We start from the raw sequence: 18682 nt of genomic DNA on the forward strand, positions 1-18682 counted from the left end.
AGGATTATTCGCATCTTTTTTCACTGTGGGCCTACACTGTATTCACTTTCTCTATTAAATAATTACCTATAATTCTGTATTTACCTTCATTGAACATGCATTTAATTTGGAATTCTGCCTTTATCAATAACTACTCTCTTTGTCATTACTATATAAAATTGAGTAGCCTACTCTTTCAAAGATTTCTCTGCTCTGCTTCCCTGTGTTGCTATGGTGACTAATGCTTAGTAACCATTCCACAGGAAGCTGTGTTGAACTTCACGTATCTGACAATGAGAAAAGATGTGACATGTTCATTGGGCCAAAGACACTCCGGCAATTTGGAAACGCAGACACGGCCCTAGAACCCGGAGGCCCTCTCACTGTATTCTGTTGCAGAAAGGGACCTGACTGGATGATAGCACAGCAGAGGCTGTTCAGCCTGTTAACACCTCACAGTAGGCTGAGATGGTTGGTAGCACCTTCAGTGCATGTCGTCTTGTGAATAAATCCTTACAGAGGACAGATACTGTTGCGTCTCAAAAAACAAACAAACTGAGAGGCCTCTTTGTAAGTGACAAACACAATGTCGGTGTCACGTCAGGTTAAAACTAGCCGTTCTTTTGAGTGTTTTTCTTTTTTTTTTTGTTTTTGCAATTTGCTGCGAGCGAGCATCAGGCAAGAGTTAAATTATTTATTACTTCATCATTATGTACATGTAATTCTGTGACAGCTTCTCCGTTTCCGTAATAGGTTAAAGTAGAACAGCCATGGCTGGAGGAGCTCCGCTAACAATTTATGCAAAGTTGAAATGCCACAAGAAGCCATAACCCACACCACGACGCACACACACACACACACACACATGCCCCCCTCAACCCCCCACCCCCAGGGGCCCTTCTCCACATCAGGCTCCCTGAATACTGAACACACAAAGTGGCAGCACAACAACAACATAAAAGTGTGTGTGTGTGTGTGTGTGTACGTGGGGACCATTGCCTCAGTGTAGATCCACAGTGATGCTGCACAGCACCAGGCTACATGCTCCCCCTCTAGGTCTGTCTAGGCGGCAGTATGGAGAAATGAATTTCCAGTTAATCCCTATACTGTGTCTGACAATGGCTGGACAATTAATTCCCATTAGAGTAGAAAAAAACAAAACAATGAGGCTCCCGCTATTAAGTACAAAACAAACCAGGGTGGATTATGCTCATCACATGCCAGATACAGTGCATTGCATTGTGGTGAAATTCAATTAGATTTCCTTTTGTTTTTATAGATAGGCCTGCAGGGCTACATGTGACATCCAGCAAGACTTAAATATTGTTATTCAATGGGATTAGCCTCAGTTCAAGGACTCTGAAGTGCTGTCTGGAGTATTTTAATGCAGGGAGTTTCTTACATTCTTGAAATTGTGCAAGCAGAGCTTTCAGTGTTACACAAAATGTAGAGGGTTTTTGACAGTGCATGTCCTGAATGGACCTAAGAGATGTTTTAGAAAGAAATTAAGTCTGAAAAGTTTCTTCCAAACTGCCACCATGAAAAGGGAAAGATAAAACGAAATATGCAAAAAGTGTTTGAAAGATAAGGAAAGAAGGGGAGTGTTTTTTTTTTTTTTGAGGCAATATGCAGTAAATATAAGTCATAGCAATGGCCTTCGAGACAAGGGCACTTGTGCCATTGTGGAGAGTTATCGTGGACGAGTCAGGCAAGTGGAGCTGGGTGGCGTGCGGCAAACATCGCTTGTTTGCCTGTACATCATTTTTGTATTTTGAATGACTTCATTCTTTCCCATTTGGTTGTGCAGTAGCTTTGTGGCGAGGCACCAACACGCCGGGAGTACAGATAAGAAGCGATGCGGCGGTGCACACACACAGGCATTTCCCCCAAATCGGCGACATCTCCCCGAGCTGTTTGCCCGTGGTGACCACGCCTGCGGAGATGTAATTCACTTATCAGGATGTAGGGAACCAGCAGACAGCGGCGCAAAGGGAAGGGGGGGAAAAAACAGCACACAACCAAGCCAGAGTGGGAGCGCCAGTGCAGAGAGAGAGAGAGAGAGAGAGAGAAAGTCGCCGCAGATAACGGCCCTCCGACTTCATGCGCCTGCAAATAGGTTTCCATTTCACTTTCACAGTTCACTGACGCTTGTCCACATAAATACCCCATCCGCCTGTCGCAGCAAGAAAAATAAAGTGCAATGCAGACACCCCGAGTGTGTGTGTGTGTGTTTAAGGTACGAGATATCTGAGAGTGGGGGGGGGGGGCAGCAAAAATGATGCAAGAACAACAAGCATCGGCCCCCTCACGACAAGAGCCCGCATCCTTGCAGACTGGGCAAGGAAAGGAAAGGGTTAAAGTAAAGCGTCCAAATCTCTCCCAAATGACGGTTTTCAGGGGCTGCAGCACATAGACTGACGGCACAATCTGTCCGACAGCTTCCAGGTCTGGCTTAGCCGGCAGCCGGACGCGGGAGGGCCAGCCTGGAGGGATTTTTCTCAAATCTACTCATAGGCTGCCCTCAAGGTTGGCCCCTGTGGAAGAGAGGGAATGCGACATTCACACACACACACAGACACACACACACACCTAACCCTAACTTGTTATGACAAAAACTGAATGACACTTAATAACAGAAGCGTTATGTCATAAACGTGTATTACTTGTTTATGACACGTTCATGTCAGTGTCATGTCACTCTTATGTCGATACTGTCAAGTAAAGTGTAACCTTTTGTTTTTTTAACTTGCATAAAACACTGTCCTGCGGCTTATACACAAGGCGGCTAATACACAGAGAATTGCTGTACATACATACATACACACCTCACACACATACACACCTCACACGCACACTCACATTTAATGAATCACAGGCATGTGATTCTATGTATACTATGATGTGACATGTATACTATGATGACACCGTTCACCAGCCAGTATCATAATGCTTCAAAAACCTGTGCCTCTCTTTGATCCACTCAGCTAATACTGTGTCTTAAGTTGAAATAACACATTTGTTTACCTAAAAAAGGCACAGGCACCCTGCTCTAAACATGCCGCTCGTTTCCACAAATCTGCGTCATATTCTTCTCCACGCCTGTCTTCAGTGTGATTGACATGCTGGCCGTCACCATGGCAATCCACCGCGTGCCTCGTCATGGCGGGATGTGATGTGAAAGGGCTTAGGCACGCTCATTAATAATGTCATCCATAATAGAATAAGGTGCCTCCACTGCCAAGCCCACTTCTCCGAGCCATTTGAGCGTTTATGACAGCATCCGAGCAGACTGTAAAAGTGAAGCACGAAAAGAGTAGGGAAACAGCGGCAACGCGAGAATTAAAAAGTAAATATGCACCCATGCCTCATGCCGTTTCTTCCCCTGAGAACAATGAGAAAGTGTATCTAAGGAGAAGTGGTAATGAGCAAGCTCAGTGGAGGACTCCTAAGGAGGCATGCCTTGGATATGTAGTGAATTATCTGTGTGGCTTCTCTATGGAGTTATGGTTTGCAATGAAGAACAACAGCATCTGTAACTCAGGTTAATATATGGCTCTGTATGCCAAATTGCTTTTGCAGGAGGGAAATTAAATGCAATGCTCGCGAACCTGTCGCACATTTGCTTACTGAAAGTTGGTTGCTGTGGCAACGACACTTGTAATATTAATCACAGATGTGATTTTGTTTTTCATAATTTAATACCAGAGAAAAGAGACACATATGAAATCCATATAATTACTTCATCCTTACATGGCACACAAATATCCAGCCAAGAATTTCTTTACCAGTTTAAGCTAATTAAGTGATCACTGTGCCAGCAAGCCATTAACGAAATCACACAAGCGCCAATAGTCTAATTCTTCGCCTTAAGGCAAGCAGCAATTGATTCTGTCACTTCCAATGGTCTCACATTTCACCGAGGCAAGCTGCTGACTTCTATTAAAATAGATCATTACAATGCAGGGGAAAGGAGCTGTGTGTATGTGTTTTCTTCTTTCCCAACTGTCTCTGAAACGCGTGCTCCATTGTGGTTGTGATGAATGAACTAAAGGCAATCCGCTTTGGATCACAGCTTTTGACCTGCTTTTGACCCCCCCACCCCCATTGACTTTTCCCCATTTCTTCCTCATGTAATCACACCTCAGCTCAAACTCCTCGAGTTTCAGCATACCTTGCTGCATCATTGCATATGACATCAGTGGAGTAAACTAGTCTGGAATCGACACAACTGTCTGACTGAAAGTCTTTATGAGGAGGCTGGCGATTTCACGAGTATCGCTGACAAAATGAAAACTGGTGTTACTTTGTGAAAAAACGGAACAGGCCCTGTAGAACTTCATGTTGCCTCTTTTAACTGGGGCTAAGGCTCGTTGAACAACTGAACAGCCATGTCCTAATAAAAAGGACCGGGTGTCTGTTGTGTCCACGGTCTTATTTTATTGAGGTTTTGTCTGTCCTCATTTCACTGTCATCATTCCCTCGTTAATTTGTGTAAGGCAATGTGTGTATTTCAGTGTACTGAAGTTTGGATGTGTATTATACCGCAGTTAGTTCTACTCGGGTAATTTGATTGGACAAGAGACACTCCATGAGTGCAGATATGCTGTATAACAGCAATGCAATACGTTTATGACTCGGCGCAGTCTGCTTTATAGAGCTAACCGGCAGGTTTTAATATGTCACTTGGCAACATGGTAGACCTCTATTTGCATCCTAAATAAACTATTTTTTCTTTGACAAGGCACGGAACTAATGAAATCAAAAGCTGCCGTCTCACACTAGTGCGTTTACTAGAGTAACATCTTAGAACCCAAAAGATCTGCAAAGCCAGCTCATAACTGGAGTTTTTACAATCAATGCACCTCAAGCTGCCAAAGGGAGCTGCCAAGCCTCAAGTGAACCCATTTGTAAAGCTTAAGAAGAATTGAATATTCACAGACAACAAAGGCAACTCTTCACGGACCACATTTTCAATTCATTTTAAACATTAGAAGTTAGAAATGTGCTTTGGTTGAACCTGTCAACCATGTGCAACCATTATGCTACAGATCAAATGCAAACTACATTCTAAATCTAAATCTTTAAGATTAAACGTGAGATTTGCTACAACATAATATGTGTCAGCAATTTGTAGTCAGAGAGTAAACCAGGACATCTTTTGAGATTTACAGTGACATCCTTGTGACAATGTACTTGTTTTCTGAGATCGAATGACAGGTTGAAGTAATTTGAAGAAATAATTACTTAGCTCCTCAAAGAGGTAAAAGCCTTATTTGACAGGCTGACTCTGAAGTTCACTATGCCTTTGAGAGCCCGTGTTGCTGAACACTTGGCATTTAAAGTGCATTCAAGCCTTGAGAAACCATTCAGTTCAATCAGGAGACAACAAAAAAGATAAATAAATAAAAAAGTAAATAGAAAACAACTGTCTGACAGGATGACAGGTCCCTCGCTTGGCGCCTAATTTGCGGGGAAGCGTCCCCGTCCAACCAAATGGGTGTGAACCATGGCGAACGGAAATCACAAAGAAAGCCTCTCAGAAGCTCGGGGGGTAAAATGGGCCGAGAACACAACGTGCCACACAAAAGGCCCAAGGTCACTGCGCGCCATCGAGCGAGAGACAGAGAGAGAGAGAGAGAGAGAGAGAGAGAGAGAGAAAGAGAGAGGGGAGCAAGGGGCCTGCTGCTCTGAAGTGGGCCAGAATGGCTCCTCGCTACTTGGCAGCACATTATCAGGCCCGCTGGCTCCAACGGCTCTCTTTGTGGCCTTTTTGTCTCGGCTACACTCAAATACCACGACTGAGACGGAAGGGGAGGAAGGTGGCGGATGGGGGTGGGTGGGTGGTTGGGTGGGCTGGTGACTGCAGTCCCCTTTTGCCCCTGATGGCTGGTCAGTCAGCACTCCAGCTGAGTCTGGCCCCACTTTAGCTGCGGCCTCGTGGGGAATTAACGGCACCCCCTCCTCCTGCCACTACCACCACCACCAACCAACACTGCCATCAGCACAAACATAAACATGGGCAAAAAGTGCAGGTGCTGCTGAGTCAGGGAAAAGCACGGCGAGTGACATCCCCTAAGTGCAGGCGGGAACAGTCATGCTTTTAGAGGAATCACTGCAGGAGAGGAGGTCTGGACAGGACTCTGCGCGCAAAAAGGCCCCCGTTGAATGGAGAGGAAGAGGGAGGGAGGGAGGGAGGGAGGGAGGAAGAGAGAGATGACAGTAGGATGTCTGAAGGGAAAATTGCCGTGCCTTTTTTGCCCCCTCCCCAGGCGGAGCAGGGGGCTTGTTGTTAAGTGACGGACTGAATCCATATAAAGCATTACCACCGATGGCACGTCAATAGCACACCATTAATGCACTTTTGTGACGCGTAGGACTTTGGGAACGAGCTATCCGGCGGCTGGGAGTGAACTCAGGCCTCTCTCCTGTCCTATAAGCCGTGTCTGTCTAAACAGACTCTCAGAATGTACCGGGCATAAAATATGATGTGATATTTATCTATAACTGGGAGACTGAGGTCAGGAGCACATTTCGGCGAATCACCCAATGAAGGTTACCACAGCGGTGTGCTGCAGGGAGAAACAGGTCACATACAGAGGCACTGCCAAAGTTCCCTTTAGACTCTCCCTGAAGCTCCTCCTGTAGAAGGACAAGACTAGAACACACACACACACACACACACACACACACACACACACAGATAAATGGTTACCCTGATTTTATACTTTAAGGGCCCTTTAGATTGAAGTGCTGTAAATGCTAATGAATAGGTTATTCCACATCTTCAAAGCATCCGCAAGCCTCTTCTTATACATTATCTGCACAGACAGGTAGAGTGGCCAGAGTGCAATGAAACTATACTTATGCTATCTGTGCCACAAAACATATATATATATATATATATATATATATATATATATATATAATATTATATTCTAAATAATCAGTTTAGTTGCGGCAGGCAGGGGGAGGGGAGCATCGAATCTCAATGTATGTGATCCTTTATTATTACATCTCTAGGAAGAGAGTAAGGAGTTCTTCTAAGGCCAAAGTGGAGAAGTGCGGAGAGGCATGTTTTTTTGTTACTGTGCGCATCCTGTCATCCCGAGTAAGTAGGCTCTTCCTTTTGTGGTTACAGCCAGATGGTACGTTTAATTTCCCTCCGACATCCCTCAAGAGAATCTCGCTGTCTCCTCAAACAGAGAAGGAAGGTGTTGGGTTGATGAGAACGACAAAGGCTCTGTCATCTGATTATGGGGTGAAACACCTTTGAGATTTCTAGGGATTCAGTGGAAACACGTTTTCGTTTTGCCCACTTGTAAAATACTGGATGTGCAAAAGGGCCTGGTCGAACAAGGGTGATGTCTTGGCACAAACTTCTCTCTTGGACTCCGGGATTTAAACTGAAGACAAGGCTTTGCAGATTGAACATATCACAAATCAATACGGTGCGTGTGAGAGACTCAATCTTACATGAGCTCTGAGGCCTCTCCTCCCCAGCTGTCCATTTCACCTCGGCTGCAGAAAAGAAATCTTTTACCGCAGCAGTCACTCAGGACATATTATCTGCAAAAGTAGAGCACAAGCCTATAAAAACCAATCCACTTCATTAAAAAAAATCATACAAATCTATGTAAAATGTCAGGCCATAAAATGCAGAATGCAAATAGTACATCATCTAATCCCCTCAGGTTTATTTTTCACATCATGGTAACACACAACAATTACAGACCCTTTCCCAGAGAATTCCCACACACCAGTGCACCTGCACCCCCTTTCCAACACGACGCACCACTGCGGAGAGCTCGAAAGATGGGCCAAAGGTCGGGAAGGAGACAAAGTAAAGAGGATGAACGCGCCATGAGCTCCAGACTACGATAATGCTAAATCCCGACTGGGTTTTTTTTCTTTCTTTATCAGTACGGGAGGGTGCTGCTGCTACTGCTGGATAGGCAGACCAACAGCTCAGGCTCCCCCCACAACAAGATATTACAACCCCTAAGTTCACTGCCCTTACCTGTGTGCCCAGCCTGGATGCGCGCCGTGATTGTTCTGACTTTCAAATAGTTTCTGCCCGTCTGATGGGATCAATTCAGCTAATCCTGCAGCCGCGCACGCATCCTGTGCTTGCGAACACAGGTATTTCTGGCTCGGTGCGATAAGTGTTTTTTTTTCTCTCTCTCTTTCTCTTGCCTGGTAGGGGCCTCTAACGCGGAAGGCTTCCCTCTAACTGGGATAAACAGGGTTTTTATCTGGCAGCTGTATTTGATGGCTGCGGGTATTTCGAATAGCAATTTGTCTGATCACAGGAAACCCACAGCAGTCAGTGGAATCAAATCAGATTTTAGACTTAGCAATTATTGTGTCTGTGTGTGTGTGTGTGATAGAGAGAGAGAATAAACATGAAACATAAAATATCATCATAGACTATAGGTACTGTCTACAGTAAAGCTTAGAGTAAGTGGATTAAGTACAAAAGAAAAACAAAAAAGCCATCATTTTTCTGTTTCATTCTGTTTCGTTAATGGAGCAACATGTTTGCAATGGAGTTTAAATTTAAACATGCTTGCTGGGAATGTTTACAAGATTATTGTTAAATTACACACCATGTACAGAGTGCTTGGCTGTGGAATGCATCAGGAAAAAACAAAAAAAGATCATAAAAATAAAAGTCCTCTGAGAGACAGAGCAACAATGACAAATGTTCTGAATAACTAAAGTGTGGGCAGAAATGGATTTGGATTGAAGACTGTTACTGTTTCCCTGAGAAGAAATGCTTGCTCATCCTCGTACCACATTCCTCTCTCTCTCTCTCTCTCTCTCTCACACACACACACACACATACACATTTCACCTGTCTTTCTTTGTCTGTCCTCTCTGCCACTTGCTCTTTGCTCTCTCAGTCTTTCTGTTTCCTGTCCTCTCTCCCTCCCTCTCTCTCTCTCTCTCTCTCTTACTGTCCTTCTGTCCTCCCAGGAGAAGGGCAGTGATGGGGTCGGGAGAGAGTGTCAGCCTCCCTCCTTCATTCCATTTCGAACACCAGCTTCATTTTCTGCTGACTGTCATCATCCGCCGCTGGTGGAAATCTATTTCCTCCTTTATCCTCCACTCCATGGGTTTCTTAGGGATGAAGCAAGGCTTTTTTTCGCTTTCCACTCCAGCAATCCCTATGAGACACCAATCAATCAATGTCATACACCTTCCTAACTCCTCACTGCAAAAGGCTTTGGGAAGGCAGCAGGAGCTGTGCCACCTACACTAAGGTCAAACGGGGTATTTCATCTACATGTTAGGAGCACAGATAGCCTAATGATAAAAGGTGGGAGGAAGACAAAGAGAGAGAGAAAGAAAGAAAGAGAGAGAGAGAAAGAATGAGAGAGTGAAAAAAAAACTAACAAGCTCCACTGAGGTTTCAGTTTCGTGCTTCTTCCAGAGTCTTCTCGGAGGCTGGGTGAAATGTATATCCATTAGAAATTATGAAAGAGAGAGAAAGAGAAAAAAGAATAGAAAGAGAGAGGGAGACACAGAGAGAGAAAGAGAGATATCTGCAAATGTGCATTGATTGGTCTCCACCTGACACTTTTCCTCTGGCGCTTTCTAAAGCAGTCAGGGGCCCCTGGGGTCCTCTTGTGAAGGGAGGTTGAGGAGGAGGAGGGGATCTCTGTGAGACTGTGACCTCTGTTATCTTGACGGGTTACATGAACAAAGCAGCGATTACCAGTGACCTCTAACACCCCGAGCAAAGGCAGAGCAGAGACAGACAGTTGCTGCAGTGAAACGAGATAGAGAGAGGGGGGGGGGGGGGAGAGAGAGGGAGAGGGCTCAGGAAACAAGGCTGCCAGGTCTCCGATCTGATGTTTCACTTTCCATCTGTTCGCCTCAGTTAATGTGGAGTGGAATCCAGGGGTGAGGCTGAGAGGAGAAGAGAATAGCAGAGAGGAGCGCTGAGGGGGAAGCACATCACTTCCTCTAAACCCCCCCACCCCATCCCCTCAAGCTGTGAGCGGCCCGCACGTGATGACAGACGGCTCGAGGCTGTGCATCGGCGGCAAACAATGCTGTTAAATTTATAACGAGAGCGAGGCCCCAACAACACTGGCTGAAGGCCATCTCGCCTCGCGCTGAGCGCCTGAGAAATGGGCACAAGATGGATGACACAGGTCAGCCAGTAAATACAGCACAAACAAGAGGCTACGGGGAAGGGGAAACGCACAGGGCTGAAGGTGGGGGGGTGGGGTGGGTGGTTATTGCCTTCATCCGAAAGGATGGCCGGGTCTAGGCGCTGTATCAGGGAAAGGGAATCTTACTGCCATCGGAAATGATTACTTAGAGGGGAATGTTTGCTATGATACTCTCCGCCATGCAAAACTAAGAGGGGTACAGCATGGGTTCCCAAAGTGGGGGTCGGGACCCCCCAGGGGGTCGCGGGACGCAGAGGGGTGGGTCGCGAAATAATTTCCATAAATCAAATAAATTTGGGAAAAATAAGAGCTGTCACTTGACCGCACTTTAAAGACTGAGTTCTGGATTTCAGTCGAGAGGGAATATCCACAGCTATTCAAGGCCGGACGTACTGACGCCGTTTGGCTCCACATACCTGTGCGAAAAGACTTTCTCTGCACTGACATATATTAAAAACCAATACAGATCGCGTCTAAATGTGGAGGATGATCTCCGTGTGGCCGTCTCCACAATTAAACCAAGAATGGACTTGCTGTGTTCCGCGCATAGCGCGCATCCATCTCATTAGATGAGATTAATGCTGAAACTTAGTTGCCAAAATGTAAATTTGCGCAGCAACAATGTACATATGTTTACAACAGTTTGTGGATATTACCCTGACTGAGATATTCTTCTGTAAAAATGGAAATTAAAGTAATGTTTCAAAGTTAAGTTTGCACGACAGCAATAATGTGCACTCATATGGATATTAATTAATTAATTAATCCATATCCATGGATATTAATTTTTGACTAAGGTATTCTGCTTTTATCATATAGTAAATTTCTATATGTAAAATCATAACAGGCTGCTCTGTTCTTTTGTGTTGTTGTTAAGCCCGTGTTTGGATAATCCTAGTGCGTATGACCAGTGCGCACATTTTATTTTATTTTTTGAGTCACATCCAGGGATAGTGGGGGCCGCCAGTCTCTGGCACGGTTATTTTGGGGGTCGCGGGTTGAAAAGTTTGGGAACCCCTGGGGTACAGCAAGGGGGATGCCGGAGGTGCAGCCAGAAAGTGTATCTAGTTTAAACATTTACATAATAAACAGGAGGATATTGAATGTAAGATGAAGACGAGGTGCTGTAGGGAAGGTAATGGAAGGTGTATGGGTGTGTGTGTGTGTGTGTTTGTGTATGTGTAGAGAAGGAGCATACATACCCATGCAGATAATAAGGAAATATTTCATTTCATCGCCTGAGTTTATTAATGCCAGCGTGTGTAGAGTTCTACCGCTCAGTCGATCGACCTGTGAACTTGGAGCAAAGCCCAGGCGAGTTCAGATACCACACAACGAGAGCGTTCTTGCCTCTCCTCCCTTCTTCCTCTAATCAATCCTTCCCCCCCCCCTTCTCTTCCTCCTTCCTTTCCTTTCCTTCTCTTCTTAGAGACCCCCTTGTCTCTGTTGAAGGGCTTGGACCAGGCAGGGATGACTGAACATCTGACTGATACAGAGCGGGTAGGCCGCTGGCAGGCAGCGTGCGCTCTTTTTGGTGAGGTCCACGATAACAAGTTCCCCTGGGTGGCCACCACTTGTCATTCAGGTGATCAAACAAGGAAGGAGATAATGTCATTTCTCCACTCCTCCATAAATCACCCCAGGAAACTCACCAGTCAGCACACACCAGTACTGTGGAGTGGAACTCCTCTTTCCAAGCACACTCTACAGGAAAGGACATCTAATGTCCCAGGATAGTTTAGTAGTGCCAGCTACAGTTAGCGGCCATCTCTCAATGCAGCGCTTGTATATGTCTATAGACTTCCGGCTCGCTAGCTGGTCATGACTTGTGATAGCGTAGCATCCTAATTATCTTTGTTGACAACGAAGAGCTGCATCGATCCCTGTGGGATTCAGGGAGGGTTTGTTGACACTGAGCTTGTTTTTTTCCAATCACTATCACAGCTTATTAGTAAGGAAAACACTGAATTCCATTTGATACCTCCAGGACATGATGCGAGGGAAATCGTCTACTCAGGCCAGTGGTGATGACGGCTGTAAAGGAGACTACTGCTCAGTCTGACCTTTAACTAGGAATGGAGCAGACATCGCTATCCGAATGCAGCACAGCCTCATCTGTACGTGCTGCATCTGCATCCGTGTGTTGGGAAACACAGCTGGTGCCATTTTGGCAGGTTCCGGTCATCTGTGGCTTTATCTATTTGCTCTCAATTAATTAGCATTATGTGTTTTAATGTGACTTTATTTTAAGTTTGAGTGAACATTTTGTTATTTTCCAATTAAGGAGGCAACGGTGTAGAAAATAGTGCAGTCGGGAGTGAATAAGTGAGTGTGTACGATATTACACCCCCCCAACAATGAATATATATGTGAAATTGCAGGAAATTACATCATTTTCTTTTTTATCTTGAGAAGGCCCCACATGCCCCCTGGTCTAATTGTGCACCTAGCAGGATGCCCTGGCTTTAGAAGTACAGTGAATAGTTAACAGTGTGACCGCAGCTGTGCCTCAACCGCCTCTCCTCACCTTACTTATACAGCACTGTTGACCCCAATGCCTTTACATTCACTCTCAGAATTACTTTTACACACAGCCACAGGGAGCAAGAGAGTTGATGCTGTTGTGTAAGCAGACTACAGCCACAAATAACACAACAGTGTGTGTGCGCATGTGAGTGGGTTAGTGTGTAATCGTGTGTGTGCGCAGATGTGCGTACGTGCATGAGAGAGACACAGTGACCTTCTCCGTCAGTTGCAGAGGGATAGGAGGCAGCTGGTCAGTAAGAGGGCGCAGCTGTTTGCGTCCCGGGGAACAGACGGCCGCATGTAACGGCGTAGCAGCACCGGGGACACCAGGGCCTGGATATTATCCCCCTCAGGCAAGAACGCCGACCCCAAGGCTGTCAACAAAACCCCAAATCCCCCACCAGAGCCAGCCGTCAGCATGATGCACACAAACCTTAAATGGCATTAAAAAAAACCCTGAAAGAACCCATTTCGGTTCCCTATAGTGTTTCAGTGGCTTACATACAAAGAGGTGCAGCTAGACTACCGAGATAAAAACGCTTCATCACATGATGAAACGCTAAATGCATACTAACATGGTGCATGCGTATAAATACATTGGAAACGCAGCTTGAGTATAGTCTTCCTTGTCAAAACACACCACTTTGGTATACAAATACGTGCCGTGACGCCCTAGCAGAACGCAATGTTTTTAAGTCTGCCTCTTCTCTGCTCATCTCTCTCGCTCTCCCTCTGGTCGCTTGTAGGTTGTGCATATGTAAGCTGGCGCAGTGTGGGGCCTGCTTGTCCAAGCAGTGGGGCTCCGACTCTCCATTTCCACAAATTTCATCCCTCAGGCTTGCGGACGGATATACACAAGTGTGTGTGCTTTGTTGCTCTTGTTGCTGCAAGTCTCGGGAGGTAGAGAGAGAAGTGTGTATTGTCCCTCTCATTGCCACAGGTCTGAACAAGGAGGAGGACATTATCATTCAAGGAGAAACGGCTCTCATTCCTTTTTTTTTCCCTTCTCCTCCACTCCTCTTGCTTGTTCATTCGTTCCTGCCGAATGCAGATGAACAAGAGTTCAGTCGTGCCTGGTCTAAGTTACAGGGAACTAGAGGTGGTGGTGGTGTGTGTGTGTGTGTGGGGTGTGTGTGTGAACGGAGATGGCGATAAATGCAGGAACTCGCGGGGTGAGACCTGACATTTGGAGACATGACATTAAGAGTGGATAAGGCCCCTCTGACTCATGTTTGGTACTTATTTTTATTTTGCACCCCCACCTAATTCTTCTTATTAACATCCTTCTTCGTCTGGAGAGCCATGTCCATGACTCACATGATGCACTTCATTATTGGTACGGATGTGCGGATAATCATGAGACCCACACACACAGACACAGAGACAGACACACAGAATCACGCACGCACAGAAAAGGCACAGAGTGAATTCAGACTGCAGTGAACGAATATTGTCCACACATTGCTAAAGATCGGCTCAAGTGATTTGATGGGGTGGCATTTTGGAAGGATCATTTGGTATAAGTGTTGCCTAAATGGAAGATTCTCCGTAGCATTGCACGGTGTATGTCATCTAAGCAATTGTCTAATCTCCTTTAAAACATGACAATTTGCTAGATGTGAGACAAAAAAATAGATGGTCATGGATTTTTTTTTATATATATTTTTTTCGGGCTTTATGCCTTTAATGATGGGACAGTGGAGACTGTCAGGAAGCGAATGGGAGAGAGAGCAGGGGTGGGATCCGGAAGGGACCACGGGGCGGGAATCGAACCCGGGTCGCCGGCGTACGGTGCAGGTGCCCCAGCTAGTTGCGCCACAGCTGGGGCCAGGTCATGGATTTTTAATAATAGCCTATATACCTAGCGCTATAACGTGGAATATAATGTAACAATTCTGCTCATACCCACTACTACCCAGACACACATTTCAACAGAATGTCCTTGCAAAGATGATGATGATTTGAAGAAGTGGTCAAAATGATAGTCTCCATCAGCTCACAATGGTTGCTGCACAGAACTATGCTTTCAGGAAACGCAAACCCCTGAACGACAAAACCTTTTTGTTTCGGCAATAAAAGAACAAATAATCTCATTTCCTGTCTTGTTTATCGAGCTACTAGCCTCTCTGCACACAACCATGCCCTGTCCTCCAAAACAATATACCCCCCCCCCCCCCTCCGGCTGCCACTGTCAACACAGGCGCATAATCCCAGGTGACGCGGGCCCTGATGCTGTGTGACAGTCCGCTGGCATTCCGCTCCCATCAGATCACTGGCTGCACACACCTGAGCAGAATCTCCCTCGTTCCAGTTCACCGACCTCCAGCCCGCAGCCCACCCAGTCTGTTTGTGTGTGAGGCTGTTTGTGTGCTGGCATATCCACCACCCCTTCACCCCCCCCCCCCCCGTTCTCCTCTGTTTGCACTTGGCTAAACACTCTTGAGGCCCCCCCACCCCACCCCACCCCACCCCACCCCACCCCACCCCATCCCTCCACCTCTTCTGTTATTCTATTTTTTTTTGTAAGGGGGTGTCACTCTACATCAGTCACCACGCTGTGACTGGGGGTGACAGGGGCACAGGGGTTGTTGGAGCTGTGATTCACGCTGTCGCACCTTCGATGGGATGTCGTCTCCGCTGCCCCTGCCCCCCCCCCCCATCCCCCCTGCCCATCAGGAAAGGTGTGTCACCCTCTGCACACACACCCCTTCCCTGCAGCCAGATGGAGGCACATTGCTTTCCTCCCAGATGTGCTCGCCGTTGGACACCTGGAGCGCCGAGGCCTAACGCACAGCACCTCATTCCCCCCAAGGCCACTGCCGAGCCCCAGTGAATGAATAAGAGATGGCAAGAGCTCCATCCCAACCTTTTCTCTCGCTTAATTCACTGGGAATAGAGATCTGTGCAGCATGGCACCCAAGCTGACACACACACACACACACCCCAGGCTGAATGCATTAAGCAAAACCACAGCACCATTGTTTTATTGATCCTTCACACAGGCTGGTGCCCTTAAGGGAATTGCTGAGAATCATTTCAAAAGAGAAGTAAACCTTGATGATTGTAATCAGGAGATATTATTATTGATTTTCTTCTGGAGCCCCCCACCCCGCCCCTCCTCCCGACTCTCTTTTTCCCACTGTGTGCTAAATAAAGGATCATTTCATTCCATGGCAGCGCTGTCCATCCCCGCTGCCCTCTGGTACTGGCCAGGCCCGGCCTTAATTCACTTTTGAGCTCATTACCTAGGCCAGGGCTGCTGTGGCATTTCCACCGAGAGACCTATTGACATGGTCTGCTCTGCACATCCAAAGAACCGCATGATCGAATAACAGGTGACTCTCCCCCCCCTCCTCCCTCTCCTCTTCATCTTTCCTTCTTCCTCCAGGAACTGCTATTTCCTGATTTAATTCAATCTATAAATTAATGACAGTAATGTGGAGGGACGGCGTAAATCCTATTCCGCGGGTCAAATTCTCCTTTAATTCCATCCTGATCCCTTCCTCTAATACAAGATTACACGGTCACTAACAAGGGCCTGCATCCTGGCTGTTTTGAATTAGCCCCCGTGTATCTCAAAGCAAAACGGCCGCGCTCTTTGAAGAGTCCGAGTCAATTACTGTCCGCTCAGCTGGCGTCGGTGGGTCACTCGCGTCCTTGTCTCACAGTAGGCTACGTAAACGACTACATGAAGATGTCGAGAGAGAGCACTTCAACTGTACTGCCAACGAAGGATTTTTTTTTTCAAATGAGGAAAAACAGAGAAGAATTTTCCTTCCCCCCCCCCTCCCTACACTTGTGATTCCGTTAGGGAGGTGGATTCGCCTCTGACAGCACTAGGCGCGGAGTGTGGCCCCTAAGCCAGAGAGAGAGAGATGGAGGCAGGCTGGTTAATTAGTACCTCTTAGAATCTCTTTAAGCTCAAAGTGCAGTCAGCGTAGGTTGCCAATCAAGCTTAGTGTTGATTCAATGTGCCCAAGTGCCTTTATTCCTTGGTGATGTGCCGGCATTGGGTAACTAGGCTGAGCATCTCAGGGAATTAAAATGCGTTTGGGGGAGTTTGGGGAGGATCACAGCTAGCAGCACTTTAAATAATCACTCAACTTTTGAGGGCGTAAATAGATAAGATTATTTAACGGGATGACTTCAGCAGTGCGTTCAGCGCACCACACAGAGTTGACAGACTTACTATGATTAAAAACCAAAACCAAAACAAAACAACAACAAAAAAAACAATTGTTGAGCAGAGAAAAAAGGCAACACACTGAACAAAATTCCTGTTGCTCCATAAAGTGAAAGTACGACAGTGAAGGAAAAATGTGTTTCTTCTGAAATAAACTTGACTCTCCACAAAATTGCAAGTGTGCTGATCAAGGAGATTCATCATAATTCATTTCTGTGGACCTGTGCTTCAACACCATTTCTGACTGCAGAGGAATATGTGCTTACACACAAACCATTTGCAGTATAAATGTTTACTCCCCCCCCCCCCCATGCACTCATATTTTGCTATATTTTCCCAGGAGAATTAGCACAGCATCCAACAAAACAGAAGGTAGCATCTCCACAGTTGTTCAGGTGCTTTTTTGATCTTGCTCTCTATGCGCCTCCATCACCTTGTTTACTTGTTTGAAAAGTAAATGAGCAAGTAGAAAAAGTGAGCGGAAAAAGTAGGACAGCTGGGAATACATATTTTAGCCAGATGCTGATTTACTTAGCTATACTTACAAACTCCTTTCTAAGTGCAACTGGAGATGTGTGTGTGTGTTGTCAGAGAGAGAGGCAGAGGAATACATATCACTAATAGATAAAGTAAACACTGCCATCTTGTGGATCGGGCCTGCCAAAGTAACAGTCTCCGCTTTTGTGTGATATGGAAGACTTACCAGTATGGCCTTGTACTTCCAGCATGTCAGCCAATTCTATCATCTTCATTGGAGGGCACTGTGGTTCTCTATTATGTTACTGCACAATAATAAAAATGCAATAAACATGCTGATAGACAGACAACCAAGGCTATATTATCCACTGATATGATAGAAATTATTCATTGTGTCCAGTGTAATAATGAACAGAAATCTAGTCAAAGTGTCTTACTGGCAATGCACATGCTCCCGTATGGTTAACATCTAGCTAGCATCAAGATAAAATCACCTTAATCTGTGTCCACCTATGTGGCTATAATCAGGTGCATCTGAAAAAGAAAGGGCTGAATCACCCATCAGCAGGTTACACCTAAAACCGAACACAACTTCTCATCTGCCTTGGCATTCACACCAAGGGCTAGCGGGAGCTGGGGAACAAAAACACACACACACACACACACACACACGAAGAGAACAACAAAAAAAAGGAGTTGTTTTTTCTCCTCGTCTCCTCCAAGGTTACAGGTCTATCACGCCTGAGGAGAGGCCCAGTTGATCAGGATGGATTATGTCTGGGCCGACCCTGGGGGCACCCTGCATCCCTGAGCCTCATCGGCCAGACAGCACGCTGGCACTTCGCATCAGCCTCAGCGGAGCCAGAGGTGAGGCCAGCTTCACCTCCGGAGCACGGATCCATGTCACCTTGTGCTAGGGAGCGGAGGGAGGGAGGGGGGCGAGGCAAGGCTGGCTCCTATCCCCGACGTCCTTCTCAGGGATTTTTTTTTCTCTCTTTGCTTCCACTGACGCCTGCAGACTCACCTGCCTGACCTTCAAAAGCAGCGAGCAGCACAGGGGTGGAAAACAACGGACAAACAACGCACCCTAATGTAGCATAGCATATTGGAGAGAGAGAGAGAGAGAGAGAGAGAGATCGTCAGCAAGTACTGAAGTGGGAGTAGTAGCACCTCTTCGTGTTTGTCACCCCGGTGCTTTCCTCGCACCTATGGAGGTTTGTGAGAACACTGCCACAAGCTACTGTATGTCTTTACTTATGCTACTGACGTCTGGCCCACTGTGCTGTATAGCTGGCTACTACTGCTGTTTTATTCTCCGATTTGGTGTTTATTCAGA

The sequence above is a fragment of the Alosa pseudoharengus genome, unplaced genomic scaffold (assembly GCF_046254945.1).
Source record: "Alosa pseudoharengus isolate Yale_2024_CS ecotype anadromous, Long Island Sound unplaced genomic scaffold, YU_APseudo_1.1 YU_APseudo_1.1_scf_3, whole genome shotgun sequence".
NCBI classification, from domain to species: Eukaryota; Metazoa; Chordata; class Actinopteri; order Clupeiformes; family Clupeidae; genus Alosa; species Alosa pseudoharengus.